The sequence below is a fragment of the Eriocheir sinensis genome, chromosome 18 (genome assembly GCF_024679095.1).
Source record: "Eriocheir sinensis breed Jianghai 21 chromosome 18, ASM2467909v1, whole genome shotgun sequence".
NCBI classification, from domain to species: domain Eukaryota; kingdom Metazoa; phylum Arthropoda; class Malacostraca; order Decapoda; family Varunidae; genus Eriocheir; species Eriocheir sinensis.
In genome coordinates this window covers 52,414-72,810 of record NC_066526.1, presented here as the reverse complement: position 1 = coordinate 72,810, position 20,397 = coordinate 52,414, and the positions used below count along the sequence as shown (strand labels likewise).

The window sequence follows — 20,397 nt, the reverse complement described above, 5'->3', positions numbered from 1 at the left end:
CCTCAATCTTGACTCCTGGATCTTCTTGGAGATTTCAATTACTTTCACTGTTCCTCTTATATATTCATTCCTAATTCGATCTCTTCTGGTGACTCCTACCATCCATCTCAACATCTTCATTTCCGCCACATCCATCTTCTTTTCTTCGTTCTTCTTCAGAGGTGCTGCTTCAAGCCCATACGCCATTGCAGGTCTGACCACTGCTTTGTGAACTTTACCCTTCACTCTTACTGGTACCCTCCTATCACATATCACACCAGAAACTTTCCGCCAGTTATTCCAGCCACATTAGATCCGGAAATTCACTTCTTTTTCCATCTCCACTGTCTCGTCTACCATTGATCCCAAGTACTTAAATGTTTTCACTCTCTTCAACATTTCACCATTTAGTCTAATTGTGGCCTGTTGGTCGCCACTTGTTATACATCTTGTATGTTTCAAAATTAAATGTTCACATCAACATTTAGTGCATTTTGGCAGTGCTAACTCATGTTTAAACTTTAAAATTTCAACAAAATAATATGGCTGCTTGATGAAGGCTTGTGGTCCCTGTGGTGAGCCTGACGGTGTTGTTTCCAGGTGTGCATCCTGAAGGAGAACCTGTGTGACCTGAGTGACGACTGTGGCCAGGGCGAGGATGAGGAGCCGTGGAGGTGCAGCACACATCACCGCCTCACCCTGGAGGACGAGGCTTGGCGCTCCTGGTTTTATCAAGACACTGTGAATGATGACTTTGACTGGCTGATAGGCACTGGCAAAACGCAAGCCCGAGGTGTGTGTTTCGTTTAGTCAAGTAGTAGCATTGTTTCAGTATATTTTGATGCAACCTAGAGAACAATAATGAATGATTTTGACCTCCTCCCTCACAGGAACTGGACCTAGTTTTGACCACACAACATTTGTGGTCTACGGGCACTACTTCTATCTGGACGGGAATGCGGTTGCTGGGCCCGGCAGTGTGGCGCGCCTCATCAGCTACTCCATCGCACCCGGCTCAGACTGCAGCTTCACCTTTTATTCCCACATGTACGGCAGGAACATTGGCAGCCTGCGCGTGCTGCTCAGGTCAGTTTGGAATTGAAAAGATTGGCGAGGAATGTGGAAACTAATGTTGATTGTCTTGTTTATCACAGCATGGAAAAATCATATGTGAAGAAATGCTTGTCTGTAAATTCAGCTCCTGCCATTATGTTACTGATGAACTATATAGTTGTTGCCTCTCTCTTCTCACTAATTGTCTTTGATCAGTCTGAGTGAGGCATTCTGGCCCTGGTCCAGTAACATGCTGGCTCCACTCAGCTCTAGTCTCTTGGCAGAACTTGGCAGACAAATAAAAGTGTATTGTTGTTGTGCCCACTGATAATACCTTATCCTCACAGCACCAACACCTCAGGACTGGTGGAAGTCCTTAGCCTGAATGGAGAGTCTGGAAACTATTGGGTGAAGCAGACAGTGGACTCCAAACTTTTGGCCCAGAGCAAGGCCTTCCAGCTGACCATTGAGGGGCAGCTTGGCGACGGCACACTCGCAGACATTGCCGTGGATGACTTTGTGTTCTCACCCGGCTGCAAGTGAGCAAAGTCTCGGCATTTTTGGTGCTCAGTTGATTAAAGATTTTTTTAAATTAGCACCAAAAGTTTTATGTTCATCTTATTATGTTGTGGAGTCAGTAAAGAAAACCTCTTGCCCTTCAGACACGCAGAGAACCCTGACAGAAACTGCACCTCCCTGGAGCACCAGTGCAGCGACGGGACGTGTCTGCCCTTCACCAGTCGCTGCAACTTTGTGGTAGAATGTCCAAATGGCGATGACTCAGATGAGCGGGACTGTGGTGAGCTATGGCTGTGACCCTTGATGAATGAAACCAAGAATGATTGTATGGCTGTAGCATTGGCTGATGTGGATGTTGTTTGCATGTTTGTTTTAAATTATTGGGAATAGTTCTGACCATAAAATAATAGTTGTTTGTTTAGCAGAATTGCAGACAAAATCCATCAGGCTTCCTCCAGTGATTTTCTTTGTTGATGGCAATGCAATGTTGAATATTTCCAGTTCCCGAGAAGTGTACCTTCGAGGGCGAGGATCTCTGCAACTGGGAAGTCCAGGACGCTGCAGAAGAGAGAGAGGACAGCTTCAGGTAAGTGTTAGAGGGGAATGTCTTGCCTTGTGAGGGCAGCCTCATAAACTAATCAAGGAACAAAGTTAGAGGAAAATTTGGATGCTGTAAAAATATAGGTCAAGCAAAGAAATATCATGTTTTTTGTCTATTTTTGTGATTCTTGTTCTGAAGTCTTCCTTGTCACATTTCCTTCAAGTTGTCTTTGGTCTGGCGTATAGCCTGTGGCACGGCACCCAATGCCTGGTGCTCTGCCATACCTCCTCACATCTCTCTTCCTCACCTGCCCAAACCAGCAGCCACAGCTTCACTTTATAGACCCTGCATCTTCCTGCTCTTGCTACACCATCCAACTGTTGCATGTTTCAGCTTCTTCAGCCACACATGTCTAATACAAGTATCATGTACCTTGCCTCTGTTCTTCAAAGGCACCTACAACTCCATCAGATAAATCTCTCCACTCTCTCCATGCTTATACTTTTCCCCAGACTGATTTTTCTGCTCCAGCCTCACTGTCATTGCAGCTTTACAAGTAACAAAACTGCTGCACCTCTCCTGCCACTCCACTGTCCACCTCAGCTGTCTCCTCCTCCATCACCATCATCTCATCTGTTTCTCCTAACACATGAGACCACTAAAAGGCCTCAATCCTGACCTCAGCTCTGGATGCCTCTTGTGACCCAATCTGTCATCAAGCTTGATAGACTTGGCATATGAGCAAGGAATGGGTTTGCCTACCTTGGGGAGAGGAGAGAAGGAGGAGATAATTTATGATTGCAGCGTAAAGGGCGATGAAGGAAATGGAAATGATGGACAGGGATGACATGTTTGTAGGGGAAATATGGGAAATACCAATGCCCTCAACATTTTTTCTGGGTTGGGACTTGCACATGATTTTGATGACAGTTTTTTTTTTTTTATTTTTTTATTACGTCTTAACCTATAGTGCCGGTAGGCTTGCTTGAGGGGCCTGGATGGTAGTCGGCCCCAGCCCGTCATGGCGCAGACAAGTGTTTATAGTGGCGCCATCTTCTCTTGGCTCATGCTGCCCCCCGGAAGTCGTTCTTGATTAACTTAGACGGTTTCCTCTAGAGTCCGGGTTGATGGGTGGTCTTCAGGACATTATGTGGGTAGTTTTAAGCCACTCGGCGGTGACTGAATAATCGGAGGTGGTAGCGTGGGGATTCGAACTCGCGTCGTCCATCACACGGTGAATGTGGGCCCAGCACGCTACCACTCAGCCACCGCCTACCCGTTTACATGGTTAATGAGGCAAGAAATACAGGCGGCATAACAAGAGGCTGGAAGAACATGTGAGAGCACCTGAGACACCACCAAGCCAGGGGAAAGAATACTATGGAGGAGTATGTTTAACCCGTCCACTGCGATTGGCACAGATTCGGCTTTCACTTATAGCAGCCTGGTAACATATAGTCCCAGGTCTTTCTCTGCCTCTGTGGTTGATAGTGGAATGTTTCCCATGTGGTATTCGTGTGCTGGATATCCCCTCCCAAGGTGCAGGGCTTTATATTTTTCTTCATTGAATTGTAGCAGCCACTTTTTGTTCTACTCCTGTAGCTTGGTGAGGTCTAACAGTCATCATGTAGCTCATCTATAAACCAAAGTGGATTTATTAAGTTAAAATCAGATTCCCCAGAGTTAAGTTTCTCTTTCAACTGGCATCTGTGAGGAAAGAGTTTGGTTGACGAGGTGGAGACCCTCTGTAACGCAGCCCCGCCCCGACAGGTGGGTCCTGTCGCGTGGAGACCAGCCGGCGGCCAATGTGGAACAGCAGTCCTTTAAACCCACGTTGGACCACACCACCGGGGATGTGTCAAGCTACTACGCCTATACTGCAGCCTCAACAGGAGAATATAAACACTCAACAGACCTCATCTCCACACTGGCTATTGGTGAGTCAGTCTTCCCCAGAGCACACCTCAAACAAGTAACTCAGGAGTCATGTTTTTGAGGTTATGTATGAAAAGTATGACTCTTATGACAGCATCATGTCCCTGTGTGTGTGTACCTACCTATATAGATGGATAGATATGCAAGAGTTAACCAGCATCTTCACTCTTTCATCCCTCACGCTGGTAAACTCCGGAACAATCTTCTTTCATCTGTCTTTCCTCCTGCCTACGACTTGAACTCTTTCAAGAGGAGAGTATCAGGACACCTCTCCTCCCAAAATTGACCTCTCTTTCGACCACTCCTCTTTACTTTTTTTTACACGAGCAATGATTAGCGGGCTTTTTTTCATTGTTTTCTTTTATTTGTTTTGCCCTTGAGCTACTTTATTTGCTGTAAAAAAAAAAAAATGTTCCTCTCCCAGCAGTGTTATGAAGTCCCTTTGTTCTATGATGCAGGTCAGACCAGCGAGACTTGTTGCCTGCAAGTGTGGTATTGGCTGTCAGGCCCTGAGCCAGGCTCCCTCCACGTGCAGGTCATCTCAGGGTCAGATGAGGTCACTGAAGCTGGGATGGTTGATGGCAACCATAACAATATGTGGAACCTGGTAAGTAAAGTGCCACTCACCCAAGACCTCAGCCTCATCAGTCACAGCTTAATTGCTTAGCTTTTATCATTAATTGGCATTTATACTATACTATACTCCTCCTCCTCCTCCTCCTCCTCCTCCTCCACCTCCTCCTCCTCCTCCTCCTCCTCCTCCTCCTCCTCCTCCTCCTCCTCCTCCTCCTCAAATCAACTTAATTTCTCCCACTGACTTCTAGCAGCCCCCCCCAGGTCTGAGGTCCTGTTATGGCTGGTGCTCAGCATGACTAGGGCCTCAGGTCATGCATTGTGTCCCCAGGCCAGCCACCAGTGCCCACAAGACAGCAGTAGGCACAGTATTGCCAACTCAGAAAAATACTCTCAGCTATGAATAAAACTAGAATAAAACTCTTTTCAGGCTGTGGTGCCCCTGTCTCACCTGCACAACCAGAGGGTCTCTCTACATGCTCAGCGAGGCACATCCTACGTCGGGGCGGCAGCAGTGGATGACGTGGAGTTTGTGGGCTGTGCTCCTCCCACACTGCCTCCTGAGGGTTGGTGACTTGCTAGCATGTTGTGTGCAGAAACTCTAAAAGCCAAGAAATGGGGAGAAGTAAAATGAGACCTACATACACCTACAAAATGGAAGGGTTTCCTGGCCATAGTGCTGCCAAATCCTGTTTAATCTATACCGAATATCTGATACACAATTTCACATGATTCGTAGATGACACATGAGGGAGAGAGTGATGTGTTGGGGTGATGTGGCAGCGCTGTGCAGAGGTTTGGGCCACACCCGCACTGACTTCATACTCGTGTGGGACTACAGATAAATGCACACACAGACAAAACACCATTTGTAATTTTTCACATAACATGTTTAATTGTGTAAAGATGAGACGAAGGGCCATATTTTTAAACATTTCCTTGGCCAAGTGCACACATTTGACAAGGCTTTTGTTGGAGCTTTGGGCATTTCCAGGGGTAGTTTTATGACCCTGGTAATAGTTTGACCCTTTTCCTTTACCGTGAACCTAAAGAAACTCTCATTAGAACCCGATTGGTCCCCTCTTTGACCTTTATGAATAGTTTATGTGAGAATCCAAAGTGTCTTATAATACCGACCTAAGAAATCTTCTCCTTCTAAGGCATGTCATGTGATGAGCTGGGCAAGGACATGTGCGCATCTGGGGCATGCATTGAGAAGGACAAGGTCTGTGACAACTCCAATGACTGTTTTGACCTGTCTGATGAAAGCACCTCTGTGTGCGTCCTCTACAAGCACCGCTGCACCTTTGAATACGGCTCCTGTGCAGACTGGACGCAGGACATTGACAGCACTGCCAGCTGGGTGGTGCACAAAGCCTCCCCGGATACTGTTGGGTCACTGCCTGCCCTTGACCACACCACTACTACAGTTGAAGGTTTGTGCAATGCATTGGTACACTTTACAAGGGAGAAGAGGGCCTTCAAGCTACAGTACCCTCTCGAGTTTCACACTATCTGAGTTTTGCGATCCATGAGTTTCGCGGTTAGTCCTAAATTCTTACCATCCCGACTTTCGCGCATTATCACCCCAAGTTTTGCGCTGCTTTGACACGTACAGGTCACGTCTATTTACCATTGGTGTCACGCACGCTACCTTTAAAGGTAGTATCACACGACGTTTTCCTCCAAACATTGTGGCTATGGAGAGAGAGAGAGAGAGAGAACAGGAAGAGAACGGGCCGTTTTGAAGCCGCAGTTGAAGGAGGTTGCCTTACAATTGATTGACAGTTCTGGAAACACGCTTGTGATTCGTTGGGAGTCCGATGACGTCATCACCGACACTCACCATATCAGCGGCTTCACTGCCTTAAGGCAGTATCACACTGGCCGTTTTCGTCCAACCGTTGGGGCTACGGGCAACGCCCGTAAGCCCAACTGTGGATCGAGTAACAACAAACACACATAAACACACACACACACACACACACACGCACGTACACGCCAGACTCATTAGGAACCATGGCAGATGTTTCTGACAAACAGAAATGACCAACATTTCTTGAGTGTGTTAGAACATATTTGGTGAGTGGCTCACATGAACCAAACCTAGCTCTTGGCAAGAAGAGAGCAGTCCTCTTTAACACTGCTCTCTTCTTGCCATTGGGTATGTTTGGTTTGTATGAACCACTCACCAAATAAGTTCTCACACACTCTAGGAAATGGGGAAGCCATTTTTGTTTGTGAGAAACATCTGCCATGGTTCATGATGAGTCTGGTGTGTGCATGCGTGTGTGTGTGTGTCTTTATTGTTACTCAATCCACGTGTTTATGTAGTCGGAATCTAGATAGGCCGCTCACGCGCAATGGTTACAGTGAGAACTGGCACGGAGGAACCTCAGGCACGCCACACCCACAACAGCTTCTTCCTTCCATTTAACTGCAGCAACAAGTCCATAACTTGGGTAATGGCAGCACAAGCCGTGGCAGCCCTTACTTTAGCAGACGACGCCATGTCGATACACGGCAAGATCTTTGTTTATGTTGTGGATGTGGAGACGGGTAACCGACCTTGGCCATGTGTGACGCACACCCGGAAAAGTTGGATTTGCCGGTTGCCCAAGGTGGCGCCAACGCAGTGGGAAACAAAAGGCACCAGGTTACGGACAACCGACAACTCGCCCCCAGATGGGCACACGGGCGTTGCCAGTGGCCACAACGGTCAGAGGAAAGTGTGACACTGCCTTAAGGCAGCGAGGCCACTGACCGAGTGAGCGCCGGCGATGACGTCGTCAGACTCCCGGCGAATCACAAGCGTGTTTTTAGAGCTCAGCCAATCGTAAGGCTTCATCTGTGGCTTTAAAACGATCCGTTCTCTCTTCCTGTTTTCTTCCTTTATCCAAGGTACATATTTTGAGATAACAAAGGAGTAAAGGAGGAAAAAAAGTGAGCTCCGGGGGGCAGCATGAGCCAATTATAATGGCGCCACTATAAACAGTTGCCTGCACCATGATGAGCTCGGGGCCGACCATCAGGCCCAGATGAATAGTCTACCAGCGCCATAGCCCACATGTAAAATAAATAAATAAATAAATAAATAAAAAATATCCATGGGTTGGAACAGATAAGCACTTTTTCAGTGTTTTCAATACCTTGAGTTTTGCGATCCTTGAGTTTAGCGCTATACCTTTGGAACGAAGCGAGCGCGAAACTCGAGAGGGTACTGCTGGCTGCTTTTCAACTCATTTCAAATTATAAAACCAATACATCAAAAGTCACATTAGTTATTCTGCTGCTTCCATTCATTTCAGATCAGTAAAAAATCATATAAGATAATGTAAAAGTTCTTGGATATCTGAAATGTGTGCCTCTGTTAGGGTGTACTTTGTCAAGTGCAAGGGTATTCAAATATTTTTTTCCTCCTCGCACAGAAGAGTTCCACCATGTTAAGGGTTACATAAGGCTAACAATGACCCTTTTGTTATGGGTGCACCAGTGTCTGAGTCTTGCTTGTCTCTTCCAGGACACTTCCTGAAGCTTGATGGCAGCAATGGGTCTGTGTCTGGCCTGCACTCCCCAGTCCTGAAGGGCAGCAGCAAGGACTGTTTCTTCAGGATGTGGTATCAGGTTCTTGGTGACGTGCCGGACATCGTTAGGATTTACAAGTCAGTGTCCTTTAGTTTTACAGTGTGTTGCTAAAGTTCCAGGATTAGACCTGCAATTCCTTTTGCTTTCATTTAAATGTTGTGTTTGAATTGTGACTTGTTTTTGTACGGCCATTTTTTTTGTAATCCCGCCATCCAGTAGTCTGGTGCACTGGGGGGCTGCTGGCCATTAAGCCGGCTGTCCCACTGGGCTGCCCAGTGTGTGTGTGGTGGGGGGGACACACCCAGCAGGACCAATATAAGACCTGTCAAAGGCAAGATGAGCTTGCCAGCTCATAGCACTTGTGGGCTTTCATGATGGGGTCTGTTGGTCAGCCCCAGCCCATTGGGGGCACAGGCAAGTATTTCATAGTGACGGCATCTTGTTTGGCTCATGCTGCCCCCCCAGAGCTCCACTTGATCCTCTGAATCAAGTGGTTGGCAGGTGGTCAGCAGGACAGCATGTGGGTAGGTAGTCTTTGGCCACTCAGTGATGACTGAAAATTGTCAGCTTGAGGTGTGGGGCGGGCGGGCCTGCAATCAGTGTCCTCCAGGACACTGCTCCTGCATGCTGACCACTCAGCCACCGTCAGTTATAGAATCAATTTCAGACAGTTACTATTGGGTGATAAATCTTAACAAAATAGGGACTCATATTTTAGCCAACTTAGTAACCCGACTCACATGCATATACATGACTTACAATGGCTCCTAACAATCTTCTTGGGTGACAGACGCTACTCCTACTACGAGGGAGGGCGTCAGCTGCTGGCCCAGATAGAGAGCTCTGTGCGGGGAGTCTGGCTGAAGGTCAACATTCCAGTCTCAAACACAACTGCCATGGAGCGTCACCAGGTTGGCTGATTTACCTCATTTACTTTGTTTTTTGAGTTTCTGATATTTGGCATTGTAAAAATTTCTACTAAATATGTTCTTTAGCTGTTTACATTTACAGCTCCTAATGTACTGCATCCCAAATATTGTGACTACATACATTTATATACATTTATATATATTTATATATAAAACAGCAGAGAGCAGGCAGTTTGTCCTATCAGGGCTTCTGTGTTCTTGCCCATGGCCAGCAGTCACCCCAGCCCGTGGGGGTGGAGCTGGCCAGGCCACTGATGCATCATCATTGCGCAAGCCTTGTGGACCCCTTCATCCAGAGGGGAGAAGGTCCACTAGCCACTCTTTTTATTTTGGGGATGGCCAGCTTGGTGCAGATGTACAACCTGCCCTCACAGAGAAACTGTTTTTTTATGCCAAATTCAACTCTGTGTTAGACCAGTGCCCCCCTCAGGACTAATTGTCTTGGGTGACTTCAGTGCTTCAACTGGTGCTGACAGGGATGGCTATGAATCATGTGTTGGTCCCCATGGCTCTGGTGCCAGGAACACCAACAGCTCTCTCCTCCTGAATTTAGCAAGGTCCAGGGGATTGAGACTTGCAGGTTCCTGGTACCAGAGACCAGAGCTGCACCACACCACTGGGCCAGGTATAGCAATGCTGAAGGGATAGCTAAGGAGATTGAGTGCATCCTTGGAAGCACTCGGAGGACACTCCAGAACTGCAAGGATTTCCAGAGTATGAAGTTCTCTGTAACTGATGATAGGCTTGTTTTTGCAACACTCAAGCTTCATGTCAGGCCAAGAAAAATCTGAAGATGTAACCAAACGATGACCATCTCAAGAGACTGAAAGACTTGGCATGTGCTCAGGAGTATGGATTGACAGCCTCAAATAGGTTCAATGAGCTCAGCACCCTTGAAGATCATATAGAACTTTGGGATACCCTCAAGTGTGAGCCTCTCCAAGCTGCATTGAAGAATGCCCCAAGTCAGTGAATGGTTTTGACTCACAGGAAACACTTCAGAATACCAAGAAGCATTCACTTTGCCTTGCTGGGAATCAGGACCAATGTAGGACTCTGTGACTCAGGACTGGATGTCTTCAGGAGACACAAGGAGAGGTGTGTCAGCAGTCCTGCTGAGGACTTTGATGTGGAGACATCAGCTACTGTTTGCAGTGTAAGGAAAGGATTGTGATGGTAAGCATGCCTGTGTGATTTAGATTCACATCTCAGCTGCTTGCAACTGAACTGTATTTTGCAGTTTTGCCTAAATGTCATATGTGGTACATGTGGTGCATTACCAAGAATAATTACGTCTGACTTTTAACCTGTCCGTTGTGATTGGCATGGATTTGGCCTTCACTGGTAGCCTGGTAACGTATAGTCCCAGGTCTTTCTCTGCCTCTGTGGTGGATAGTGGAGTGTTTCCCATGTGGTATTGGTGTGCTGGATATCCCCTCCCAAGGTGCAGGACTTTACATTTTTCTTCATTGAACTGTAGCAGCCACTTTTTGTTCCACTCCTGTAGCTTGGTGAGGTCTGACTGTAGGAAACCTGCAGTGAAGGGGTTAATGCTTTTTATTTGTTTGTTTCATTACCTTGTGAGGCTGAAACACTTTTCCCATGTTCATGGAAAAAGTTATTTAATGGTTAATATGTTTACAGCATGGCAATCCTGTATACTTCCCCAATACTTAGAAATGCTTGCCTGCATCTTGAATGTTTTTTTACTGCTCAGATTGTTGTGGAAGGCACAATTGTCCAGGAAAACTCCGGCCACGTGGTCCTGGATGACTTCTCCATGACTCCAACCTGTGAGACATCGGCAAACCAGAAGCTTCCTGGAGAGGACCAGCTCACCACACCCTCACCACTGTGTCCCTCGGGCCAGCTTCAGTGCGACAACGGCAATTGCTACAACCCCATCGAGTCTTGCAACTTTATGAATGACTGTGGAGATGGGACGGATGAAAAACTCTGCAGTGAGTAACTGTTGCTCTTGCTTTTATTTGTATTTTTACTAAATTTATAGACTGACACCACTGGACTGAATCCCTTTGATCTGCCTCTGTACTAACTGGCATGTGAGAGTCTGAAAGGAAGGTGCTCCCTCAGTTACCTGTGGAACTCGAGCTGTAAGTGCTGTGCTGCCCACACTGCACCCACTACTCTGACACTTAACTCTGACTCCACAGCCTTGTATCTCTGACTCCACAGCCTTGTATCTCTGACTCCACAGCCTTGGATATATCCCAAACATTTCTGCTGTGCTGCCTTGAGTATTGTTAGCACTACGAACCTGATGTAGAGGTAACAGTCATACAGTCATGGCAATGATGATATTGCAGGCAAGAGTTGTGACTTTGAGGAAGGCGACTTGTGTGGGTGGTACGAGAGCAGCAGCAGCTCCAGCCACTGGGCCATCTCAGGCTTCCCGGCCACTGATCCAGGACCAGAGAGTGACCACTCCTACAGCACCAACACTCATGACCTCAGCACGGCAAAGGACCAGGTCAACATTGATAAATACCTTACAGTTTGGTTGTCATGAAAGATTGTATTATTAATGTCTCATTAATTATCTTTACTAAAGGAAGAAAGTGTTTGCTGTTTTAATATCTTTCATATTCTTTCCAGTGATTTAAGAACTCTTCTCTTTGCTGCACAATACAGATTCTAACCTGAAAACTGAGGCCACTGAGACCTTCATGCCATGCTCACCTACATAACCTCCAATCACTTTCCAGGGTGCTGGAGGACAAGTGGCAATCTTAGAGACTTACACCTTCTCCACGGTGGGCGCCCACTGCACCTTGTCCTTCTGGACCTATGTGGGCTATGAAGAGGACCCACCAACGCTGGTCCTCACCAGGAAGACAGAGGAGGATGCAGTGAGTAAAGGCTTGGGCTAGGGTACTCTGGTCCTTACCAGGAAGACAGAGGAGGAGGAGGCTTGGGCTAGGGTACTCTGGTCCTCACCAGGAAGACAGAGGAGGAGGAGGCTTGGGCTAGGGTACTCTGGTCCTCACCAGGAAGACAGAGGAGGAGGAGGCTTGGGCTAGGGTACTCTGGTCCTCACCAGGAAGACAGAGGAGGAGGAGGCTTGGGTGAGGGTACTCTGGTCCTCACCAGGAAGACAGAGGAGGAGGAGGCTTGGGCTAGGGTACTCTGGTCCTCACCAGGAAGACAGAGGAGGAGGAGGCTTGGGCTAGGGTACTCTGGTCCTCACCAGGAAGACAGAGGAGGAGGAGGCTTGGGTGAGGGTACTCTGGTCCTCACCAGGAAGGCAGAGGAGGAGGAGGCTTGGGCTAGGGGTACTCTGGTCCTCACCAGGAAGACAGAGGAGGAGGAGGCTTGGGCTAGGGTACTCTGGTCCTCACCAGGAAGACAGAGGAGGAGGAGGCTTGGGTGAGGGTACTCTGGTCCTCACCAGGAAGACAGAGGAGGAGGAGGCTTGGGCTAGGGTACTCTGGTCCTCACCAGGAAGACAGAGGAGGAGGAGGCTTGGGTTAGGGTACTCTGGTCCTTACCAGGAAGACAGAGGAGGAGGAGGCTTGGGTGAGGGTACTCTGGTCCTCACCAGGAAGACAGAGGAGGAGGAGGCTTGGGCTAGGGTACTCTGGTCCTCACCAGGAAGACAGAGGAGGAGGAGGCTTGGGCTAGGGTACTCTGGTCCTCACCAGGAAGACAGGAGGAGGAGGCTTGGGCTAGGGTACTCTGGTCCTCACCAGGAAGACAGAGGAGGAGGAGGCTTGGGTGAGGGTACTCTGGTCCTCACCAGGAAGACAGAGGAGGAGGAGGCTTGGGCTAGGGTACTCTGGTCCTCACCAGGAAGACAGAGGAGGAGGAGGCTTGGGCTAGGGTACTCTGGTCCTCACCAGGAAGACAGGAGGAGGAGGCTTGGGCTAGGGTACTCTGGTCCTCACCAGGAAGACAGGAGGAGGAGGCTTGGGTGAGGGTACTCTGGTCCTCACCAGGAAGACAGAGGAGGAGGAGGCTTGGGTGAGGGTACTCTGGTCCTCACCAGGAAGACAGAGGAGGAGGAGGCTTGGGCTAGGGTACTCTGGTCCTCACCAGGAAGACAGAGGAGGAGGAGGCTTGGGTGAGGGTACTCTGGTCCTCACCAGGAAGACAGGAGGAGGAGGCTTGGGTGAGGGTACTCTGGTCCTCACCAGGAAGACAGGAGGAGGAGGCTTGGGTGAGGGTACTCTGGTCCTCACCAGGAAGACAGAGGAGGAGGAGGCTTGGGTGAGGGTACTCTGGTCCTCACCAGGAAGACAGAGGAGGAGGAGGCTTGGGTGAGGGTACTCTGGTCCTCACCAGGAAGACAGAGGAGGAGGAGGCTTGGGTGAGGGTACTCTGGTCCTCACCAGGAAGACAGAGGAGGAGGAGGCTTGGGTGAGGGTACTCTGGTCCTCACCAGGAAGACAGAGGAGGAGGAGGCTTGGGTGAGGGTACTCTGGTCCTCACCAGGAAGACAGGAGGAGGAGGCTTGGGTGAGGGTACTCTGGTCCTCACCAAGAAGACAGGAGGAGGAGGCTTGGGTGAGGCTAGGCAGTTTTAGTGAACTGATGCACAGAATGGCAATCTGTCAATGAATGAAGTTTGTATTTCGTACTATTAAGTTTTGAGCCATGGTGCAAAGAAAGACAATGTATTGTTTTCCCCCAGGCCAGTGGGAAACCAGCAGAGACCCTTTGGTCAGCAACAAGCAGTGGTTCTTGGATAAAAGAAAACATAAAAATCTCTGGCAAGAGGGACTTTACTCTTCACTTCATGGCCACACACAGCAGAGGGAAGGTGAGCCAAGACTTTTATTACTTATAAGAGAAACTGGCTGTGTATATCTAGCTAATTATCTGTCTATCTATCTGTTCATATATCACAGTGTTATGGACTCGCTCAGCACGAGTATATGGCGTTGTCAGTGCCTGTGCAGGACAAAGATTTGGATCTTGAGGTCACTTGTGCTTCTGTTTTGCTCTACAGCTGTGAGACAAGGACACTAGATAGTGGCATGAAGGGGCGCAGTGGTGCCTTTGCCAACAAGTGCCTGCATAGAGTTGATGGCCTCACCTCTCTCTCATTTGTTACTTGGTCCTGTCATGCACCCTGACCAAGGGCTCCCAGCCACATCCCGTGCCCTCTTCACAAAATCACCATTCTACATTTTCACACTTCCAAACTACCTCAACAGATTATTTTTCAGCCATTTCACCGCTCCACACACTATGGCCTTACTCTCACATTCATAACACATCTGTGCTCCATGAATGAGTCACACCATTCCATCTTATTGGCCCACTTGCTCTGAGTGCTCTAGGCCCCAAGGCATTATAAGATTGGCCAGGGTGAGCACACACCTGTGGATTTACTGACAGGGACTGTGGAATGTGGTGTTTGAATCCTTACTTCCCATGTAGACTTGAGGACTGCTGTGTGTTTATATCCTTGTGTCTTACGTATTTGTATTCCTAGCAAATTTTTGATCCTAAGAAGTGTTGTGTGTCATCTCATTTATGTGTTTCCTTTGCCACAGACATATGTTGCAGTAGATGACCTTCAGTTCCGCCTTTGTGAGCCTGGTGACGAGTGCCAGGCCAGCACAGACTTCCAGTGTGCCGACGGACACTGCATCCCACGCCAGTATTATTGTGATGCCAAATATGACTGTGTGGACAAAAGTGATGAGTACCAGTGCCCAGCTATAAAGGTCAGTCTGAGTCTGGATATGGTATATCTCAGAGCTGGGATTCTGTAGAAAAAATCTACCACCGGTATCGGTAGTCGGTAGCGAGCCGCGTCCAATCGGTATCGGTAGATCGGTAGATTTTTCAGAAATCTACCGATCGGTATAGATTCGGTATCGGTAGATTAAAAAACTCTATAATTATATAATAAAAAAATGCTTTTAAAGGCCCATAACACACATTTTAAGTTATTTCTCTCTTATTTCGGTTAACTTAAGAATAGAAGTAAATTAGAGTCTTTTAATACCTTTTTTAAGTTCAAAAATACATAACTTATTTAATAAATGAATTTCTCCCTCAAAAAATAAACATCAAACACACACTCCTACACACGGGCCCCGCCGCGCCACATACAAAACACTCACTCAACACACAGCATATCCTAACCTCTGGTTCGTAACAATATGATTAAATAGTTCACTGACTTGATCAAAACTTTTTTAATGTAAAATAAAGTTTAAAAAAGGAAAATCACTTGAAAAGTTAAAAGCACAAAACGATTAAGTGCTGCTGCCGGGTGGGTGGACTTAAAAACACTGCCACTTAAAAACACTAGGCGATGAGGCTGAGCACGTTGTCGAGAGCGTAGAGCTAGAGCGTAGGTGTAGGCTACTCGCGTCGGCAGGCCAAACAAGAGGGCTCCGCCAAAACTTTGGCGGGAGCGAGAATCTGCTAGGTCGTGGCTGCCTCTGATTGGCTGAGAACGCCCAGAACGGCCGGTGATTGGCTAAGCGTGATGACGTCAAAGTAATACCTGGAATTTCCTGCTAACTGCTTCCCATAGATGCGCTCGAACGTGTTGAAACTTGTCCGTTTCATTTTGCCGGTCGTCTTCTTAAGTCTTAACAAAAAGTCCCGCCGCTTTTTCAATCTACCGATACCGATTGACTGCCAATCATGCGATCGGTAGCGGTATTCGGTAGTTTCTTCAAAATACCGAATGATCGGTATCGGTAGCAGTAATCTACCGCCGGTAGTACCGATCCCAAATGTCAATCGGTAGTCCCAGCTCTGGTATATCTATATATGTGGAGATGCACTTAGGAGCAGCTGTTGATGGAGAATCACACACAGGTGCAGGCCAGCTATTCGAAACAGACTTCCATGCTCGTAGAAATTATCCCAGGAGTCAAAGGAAACCCATGTCAAGATCCCTGCACTGGGGGGGGAGAGAGAGAGAGAGAGAGAGAGAGAGAGAGAGAGAGAGAGAGAGAGAGAGAGAGAGAGAGAGAGAGAGAGAGAGAGAGAGAGAGAGAGAGAGAGAGAGAGATGAGTAGAGAGATGAATCTATTAACCTGGTAGCAGCGACGGGCCAAATTTGTGTCTTTACCATGTAGCAGCGACGGGCCAAATTTGTGTCTTTACCATGTAGCAGCGACGGGCCAAATTTGTGTCTTTACCATGTAGCAGCGACGGGCCAAATTTGTCTTTACCATGTAGCAGCGACGGGCCAAATTTGTCTTTACCATGTAGCGACAGGCCAAATTTGTGCCATGATTTAAACCCCCCAAAATAGATGATACATAAGTTGATCACAAATGCTTTGATATATATTATGAAATGGTTTGTGTGAGGGGTGATTTTTTTCTCATTTTTCTTGCTTGTAGGGACCATTAAGAAACATGATCCCCGCTGCTACCGTGTTAAGTATGCCCTATATAAAAAGCTGTGTCAGCTGGGCTTAATTTGCCAAGGGATTTCGTTCCCCTTGGAAAAGAAAATTCACCCTCCAAGCCTTCCACTTGTGTAGCTGCCATTTTCTCTTAGTGTCATCTCTTAAACACTGGCCTTGAACTTCCTCCCATCCCAGATACAACACTTTGGGGGAAGCTTCAATACACATACTTGGATTAAATACAAAACTATAAAGATTACTTATGTGTGGTTGATTCCAAATGGCTGCACTGAACTTCAGGATGATATTTTATCGTATATTCAAGGTGCCGAGTGAATCAAATTCAACCCCCAACCAAACCCTCCAAACATTATCATTAATATTTTCTGTTCAGGGGAACTGCAACTTTGATTCAGCGACTTGGACAGAAGAATGCAGCTACAAACAGCGATCAGACGATGACCTGGAGTGGCAGTGGGCCAGCTCCTCAGGACAGCCAGCCACCGGCCCTCAGCATGACCACACCCTGGGCTCCAATGGTAAGGATAAGGCCACCACACTCTGGACAGCCAGCCACCGGCCCTCAGCATGACCACACCCTGGGCTCCAATGGTAAGGATAAGGCCACCACACTCTGGACAGCCAGCCACCGGCCCTCAGCATGACCACACCCTGGGCTCCAATGGTAAGGATAAGGCCACCACACTCTGGACAGCCAGCCACCGGCCCTCAGCATGACCACACCCTGGGCTCCAATGGTAAGGATAAGGCCACCACACTCTGGACAGCCAGCCACAGGCCCTCAGCATGACCACACCCTGGGCTCCAATGGTAAGGATAAGGCCACCACACTCTGGACAGCCAGCCACAGGCCCTCAGCATGACCACACCCTGGGCTCCAATGGTAAGGATAAGGCCACCACACTCTGGACAGCCAGCCACAGGCCCTCAGCATGACCACACCCAAGGCTCCAATGGTAAGGATAAGGCCACCACACTCTGGACAGCCTAGGGTGGCAGTGCGCCAAAGAGGAAGACCCAGAGGTTCTCTACGGTTGACAAGTCTGGGGAATTCCCGGGCCAACCAGGAATCCACTCTGTTCCATAATCCTGCCAACAGGATTTGCAGGCCATGGTGGTGTGTGCCCCTTGTTGAAAAGTCTCAATCCAGGCTTTGCAAAAGCATTCTCTAAATGATCCTTAAGGCTCAAGTAGTATGCTTCTTAGGTAACTGTTTCACCTTTAGGCAGTATGACAAAGTCAGCTACACCATCACAGCCAAAATATGGGGAGGCAGCAGCTGAGTGGTCAGCATGTGCGAGTGGTGTCCTGGAGGACCTGGCTTCCTCTAGTCCTGCCCCCAACCTCAAACTGACAATATTCAGTCATTCCTGAGTGGCTTGGCACTACCAGGGCCAGGGTTCAAGTGACAAAAGAGCCACAAGGACAGTTCTCTCCTTCATTGTCTAAAGCATTCCAATAGCCTTTGTTTATGTGAAAACCATTGAAGTATGGAGTTTATTGGTCATTTTGTCTAAGGCAATTTTTTCCACAACTTGTACAGGGTTGGTGTGTAGCAGTAGTTTTGTGTTATCTAACCTGGCTGTTTTCCCAGGACACTATGTGTATGTGTCCAGCTCCGAGGGCCAGCCTGGACTCCTGGCAACACTGCAGACATTGGACGAGTACCCGCCCTCACAGGGCATCTGCTACCTGCGGCTGTGGCACTACATGCACACTGACCTCAGCGCGGAGAATGTGGACATAGGAGCTCTGAGGGTGTACTTGGCAGGTAGGGTTTGTGAGTTAATATGTTGTCATTATGTGCACAAGTCAAGCTTTCAAGAATCATCAGAGGTTGATGATCCCACTCTGTTTATGGTGTGATGATGTCCTTTCAGACAAGTTCAACAGGAGGTACCTTGTTGCCTCCGTCAGCGGCAATAATGGCGAAGAGTGGGAGGAGCTGGTCATCCTGGTCAACATGGAACTTGACTATTTTGTCCTGCTGGAGGCTGAAACAGGAACTTCAAAATACACCTACATAGCCGTTGATGATGTGTCTCTCACTGAGGTAAGTGAGATCTCTACAAGTTGAAGGGAAACAGAGAAATATTTGGAAACTGCTCTGGAGGAAATTAATTCAGTGTGTACCTTGATGTGTTTATGGGGCCATGGCTGAGACCTGGAACCCTGGCTGAGCTACCAGGTAGCATTTTCAAGGAAAAATGAGGACAAGACATTTTGTCAGTCTCTGCATAACTGGTCTTTTTGTAATCCTTAAAGCCTTGATATATTTTCCACATAGCCGACCACGAGATATTATTCTCACCACAACCCCACCGCCGTTTAAGGGTTTGGTTAGTCAGGTCTCCCTACCCTTTTATAGCCTCAGCTTCAGGTTTTATTGTATGGCTTCTTCTCCATTTACTCCTACATGCCTAAAGTTTTCATTCTATCTTATAGCTTCTTTTAGGCAAAACTTTCACTTGTGAAATATAAATTCTTTGATCTTTTCTTGCAGGAATGTGAGACTGGAGTTGGACCTCCCCCTGCAAACAGCACCTGTGACACCGACCAGCGAGCCTGTGAGTCCGGGGAGTGTGTGGGAGAGGCCTTCTTCTGTGACTGCTTTACGGACTGCATAGACGGATCAGATGAATGGGACTGCGGTGAGGGTCTCTTTTACTAAATGAAATATCTAACAGTTGGTATTTACTGCTATGATATAATAAGTAACAAGAATAGTATTACAGGTAACTCTCGATTTACGCGAGTTTGGTTTACGCGTTTTTTAAATAACGCGGGGTCCAAAATCCACATAAATGTTTAATTTACACGTTTTTTCACTTATACGCGATATTTTATGGAGTGGCCACCAGATGTCTCACGCAACTGGACTCACACGGCGCCGCAGCCACACAGCTGAGCTCAATTCTTCCCGCGCGCCACTTCAACAACAATATAGTACCCACGTTGCCACTCTACTCAACAATAGGGGTGGGCAGGTACCGGTACCAGGCTGCTTGGTATCGGTACGAATACTAGCCAGTCGCTCATGGTGTCCCTCAGTGGATATCTCGGTGATATTGATATTCTCTCCCTCTCTCTCTCTCTCTCTCCACTGAATGAAGTGAATATTTATTTTTCGATAGAAACCTACCTCTTGTTTGATTTACGTTGTTTTTGATTTACGCGACCTCTTCAAGGACACAATACTCACGTAAATCAAGTTACCTGTATTTGATTTAGCATAAACTAAATAGTAGGGAATCAGACACCTACCACAACAGGTGTAAGCCACTCCCAGTGAGGTACATATGGGTGATGGGTGCTGCAAGCTTGTTAAAGACCCTGCAGTGCCCTCACTTTGCCTCCTCTTTGTCTTTATGAACACAGGAGAGTAGTTCAGCATGCTCACTAGGTGCATCCTCTTCTTTCTAATACACTTTACTTACTCTGGCTTTTTACTCTGCAGAAGCATCTCTTAGCTGGCTTTTGTTGTGCCCTTGAGCTGACTACTTTAATGTAAAATAATGCTTTGCAATGAATGTGGCTGGCCACTCAGAAAAGGTCTCAGGACTGTCTGTTATTTTGTTTATCTGTTGAGGGGTCCTTAGCGATATTATAACCACCTGTGAAATGTTTGTCATCAGGCAGTACATGCACCACACTGGCCACCCGAACCTCCACCAGCACCACCTCCACCATCACCACCACCACCACACAGAACCCTGATACCTGCAGCAAGACAGAGTTCCCTTGTGGGGACAGCGAGCACACCTGCATCCCGGGCCTCCTCCTCTGTGACACTGTTCCTGACTGTCCCAATGACGCTGATGAATCCCAGTGCCCAGGTACAGTGTTCTCCTCCATGTCAGGGCTTGTGTTCCTGCCACACTGACTCACTGCTGCAGGATTTGTTTATATCCACCAAGT

At 47.8% G+C, this 20,397-nt stretch overlaps 1 pseudogene; it reads left to right on the top strand.

Moving 5' to 3' along the window:
- The window catches only part of LOC127000187 (MAM and LDL-receptor class A domain-containing protein 2-like), a 156,334-nt pseudogene that overhangs the window by 131,076 nt on the left and 4,861 nt on the right, over positions 1–20,397 (top strand).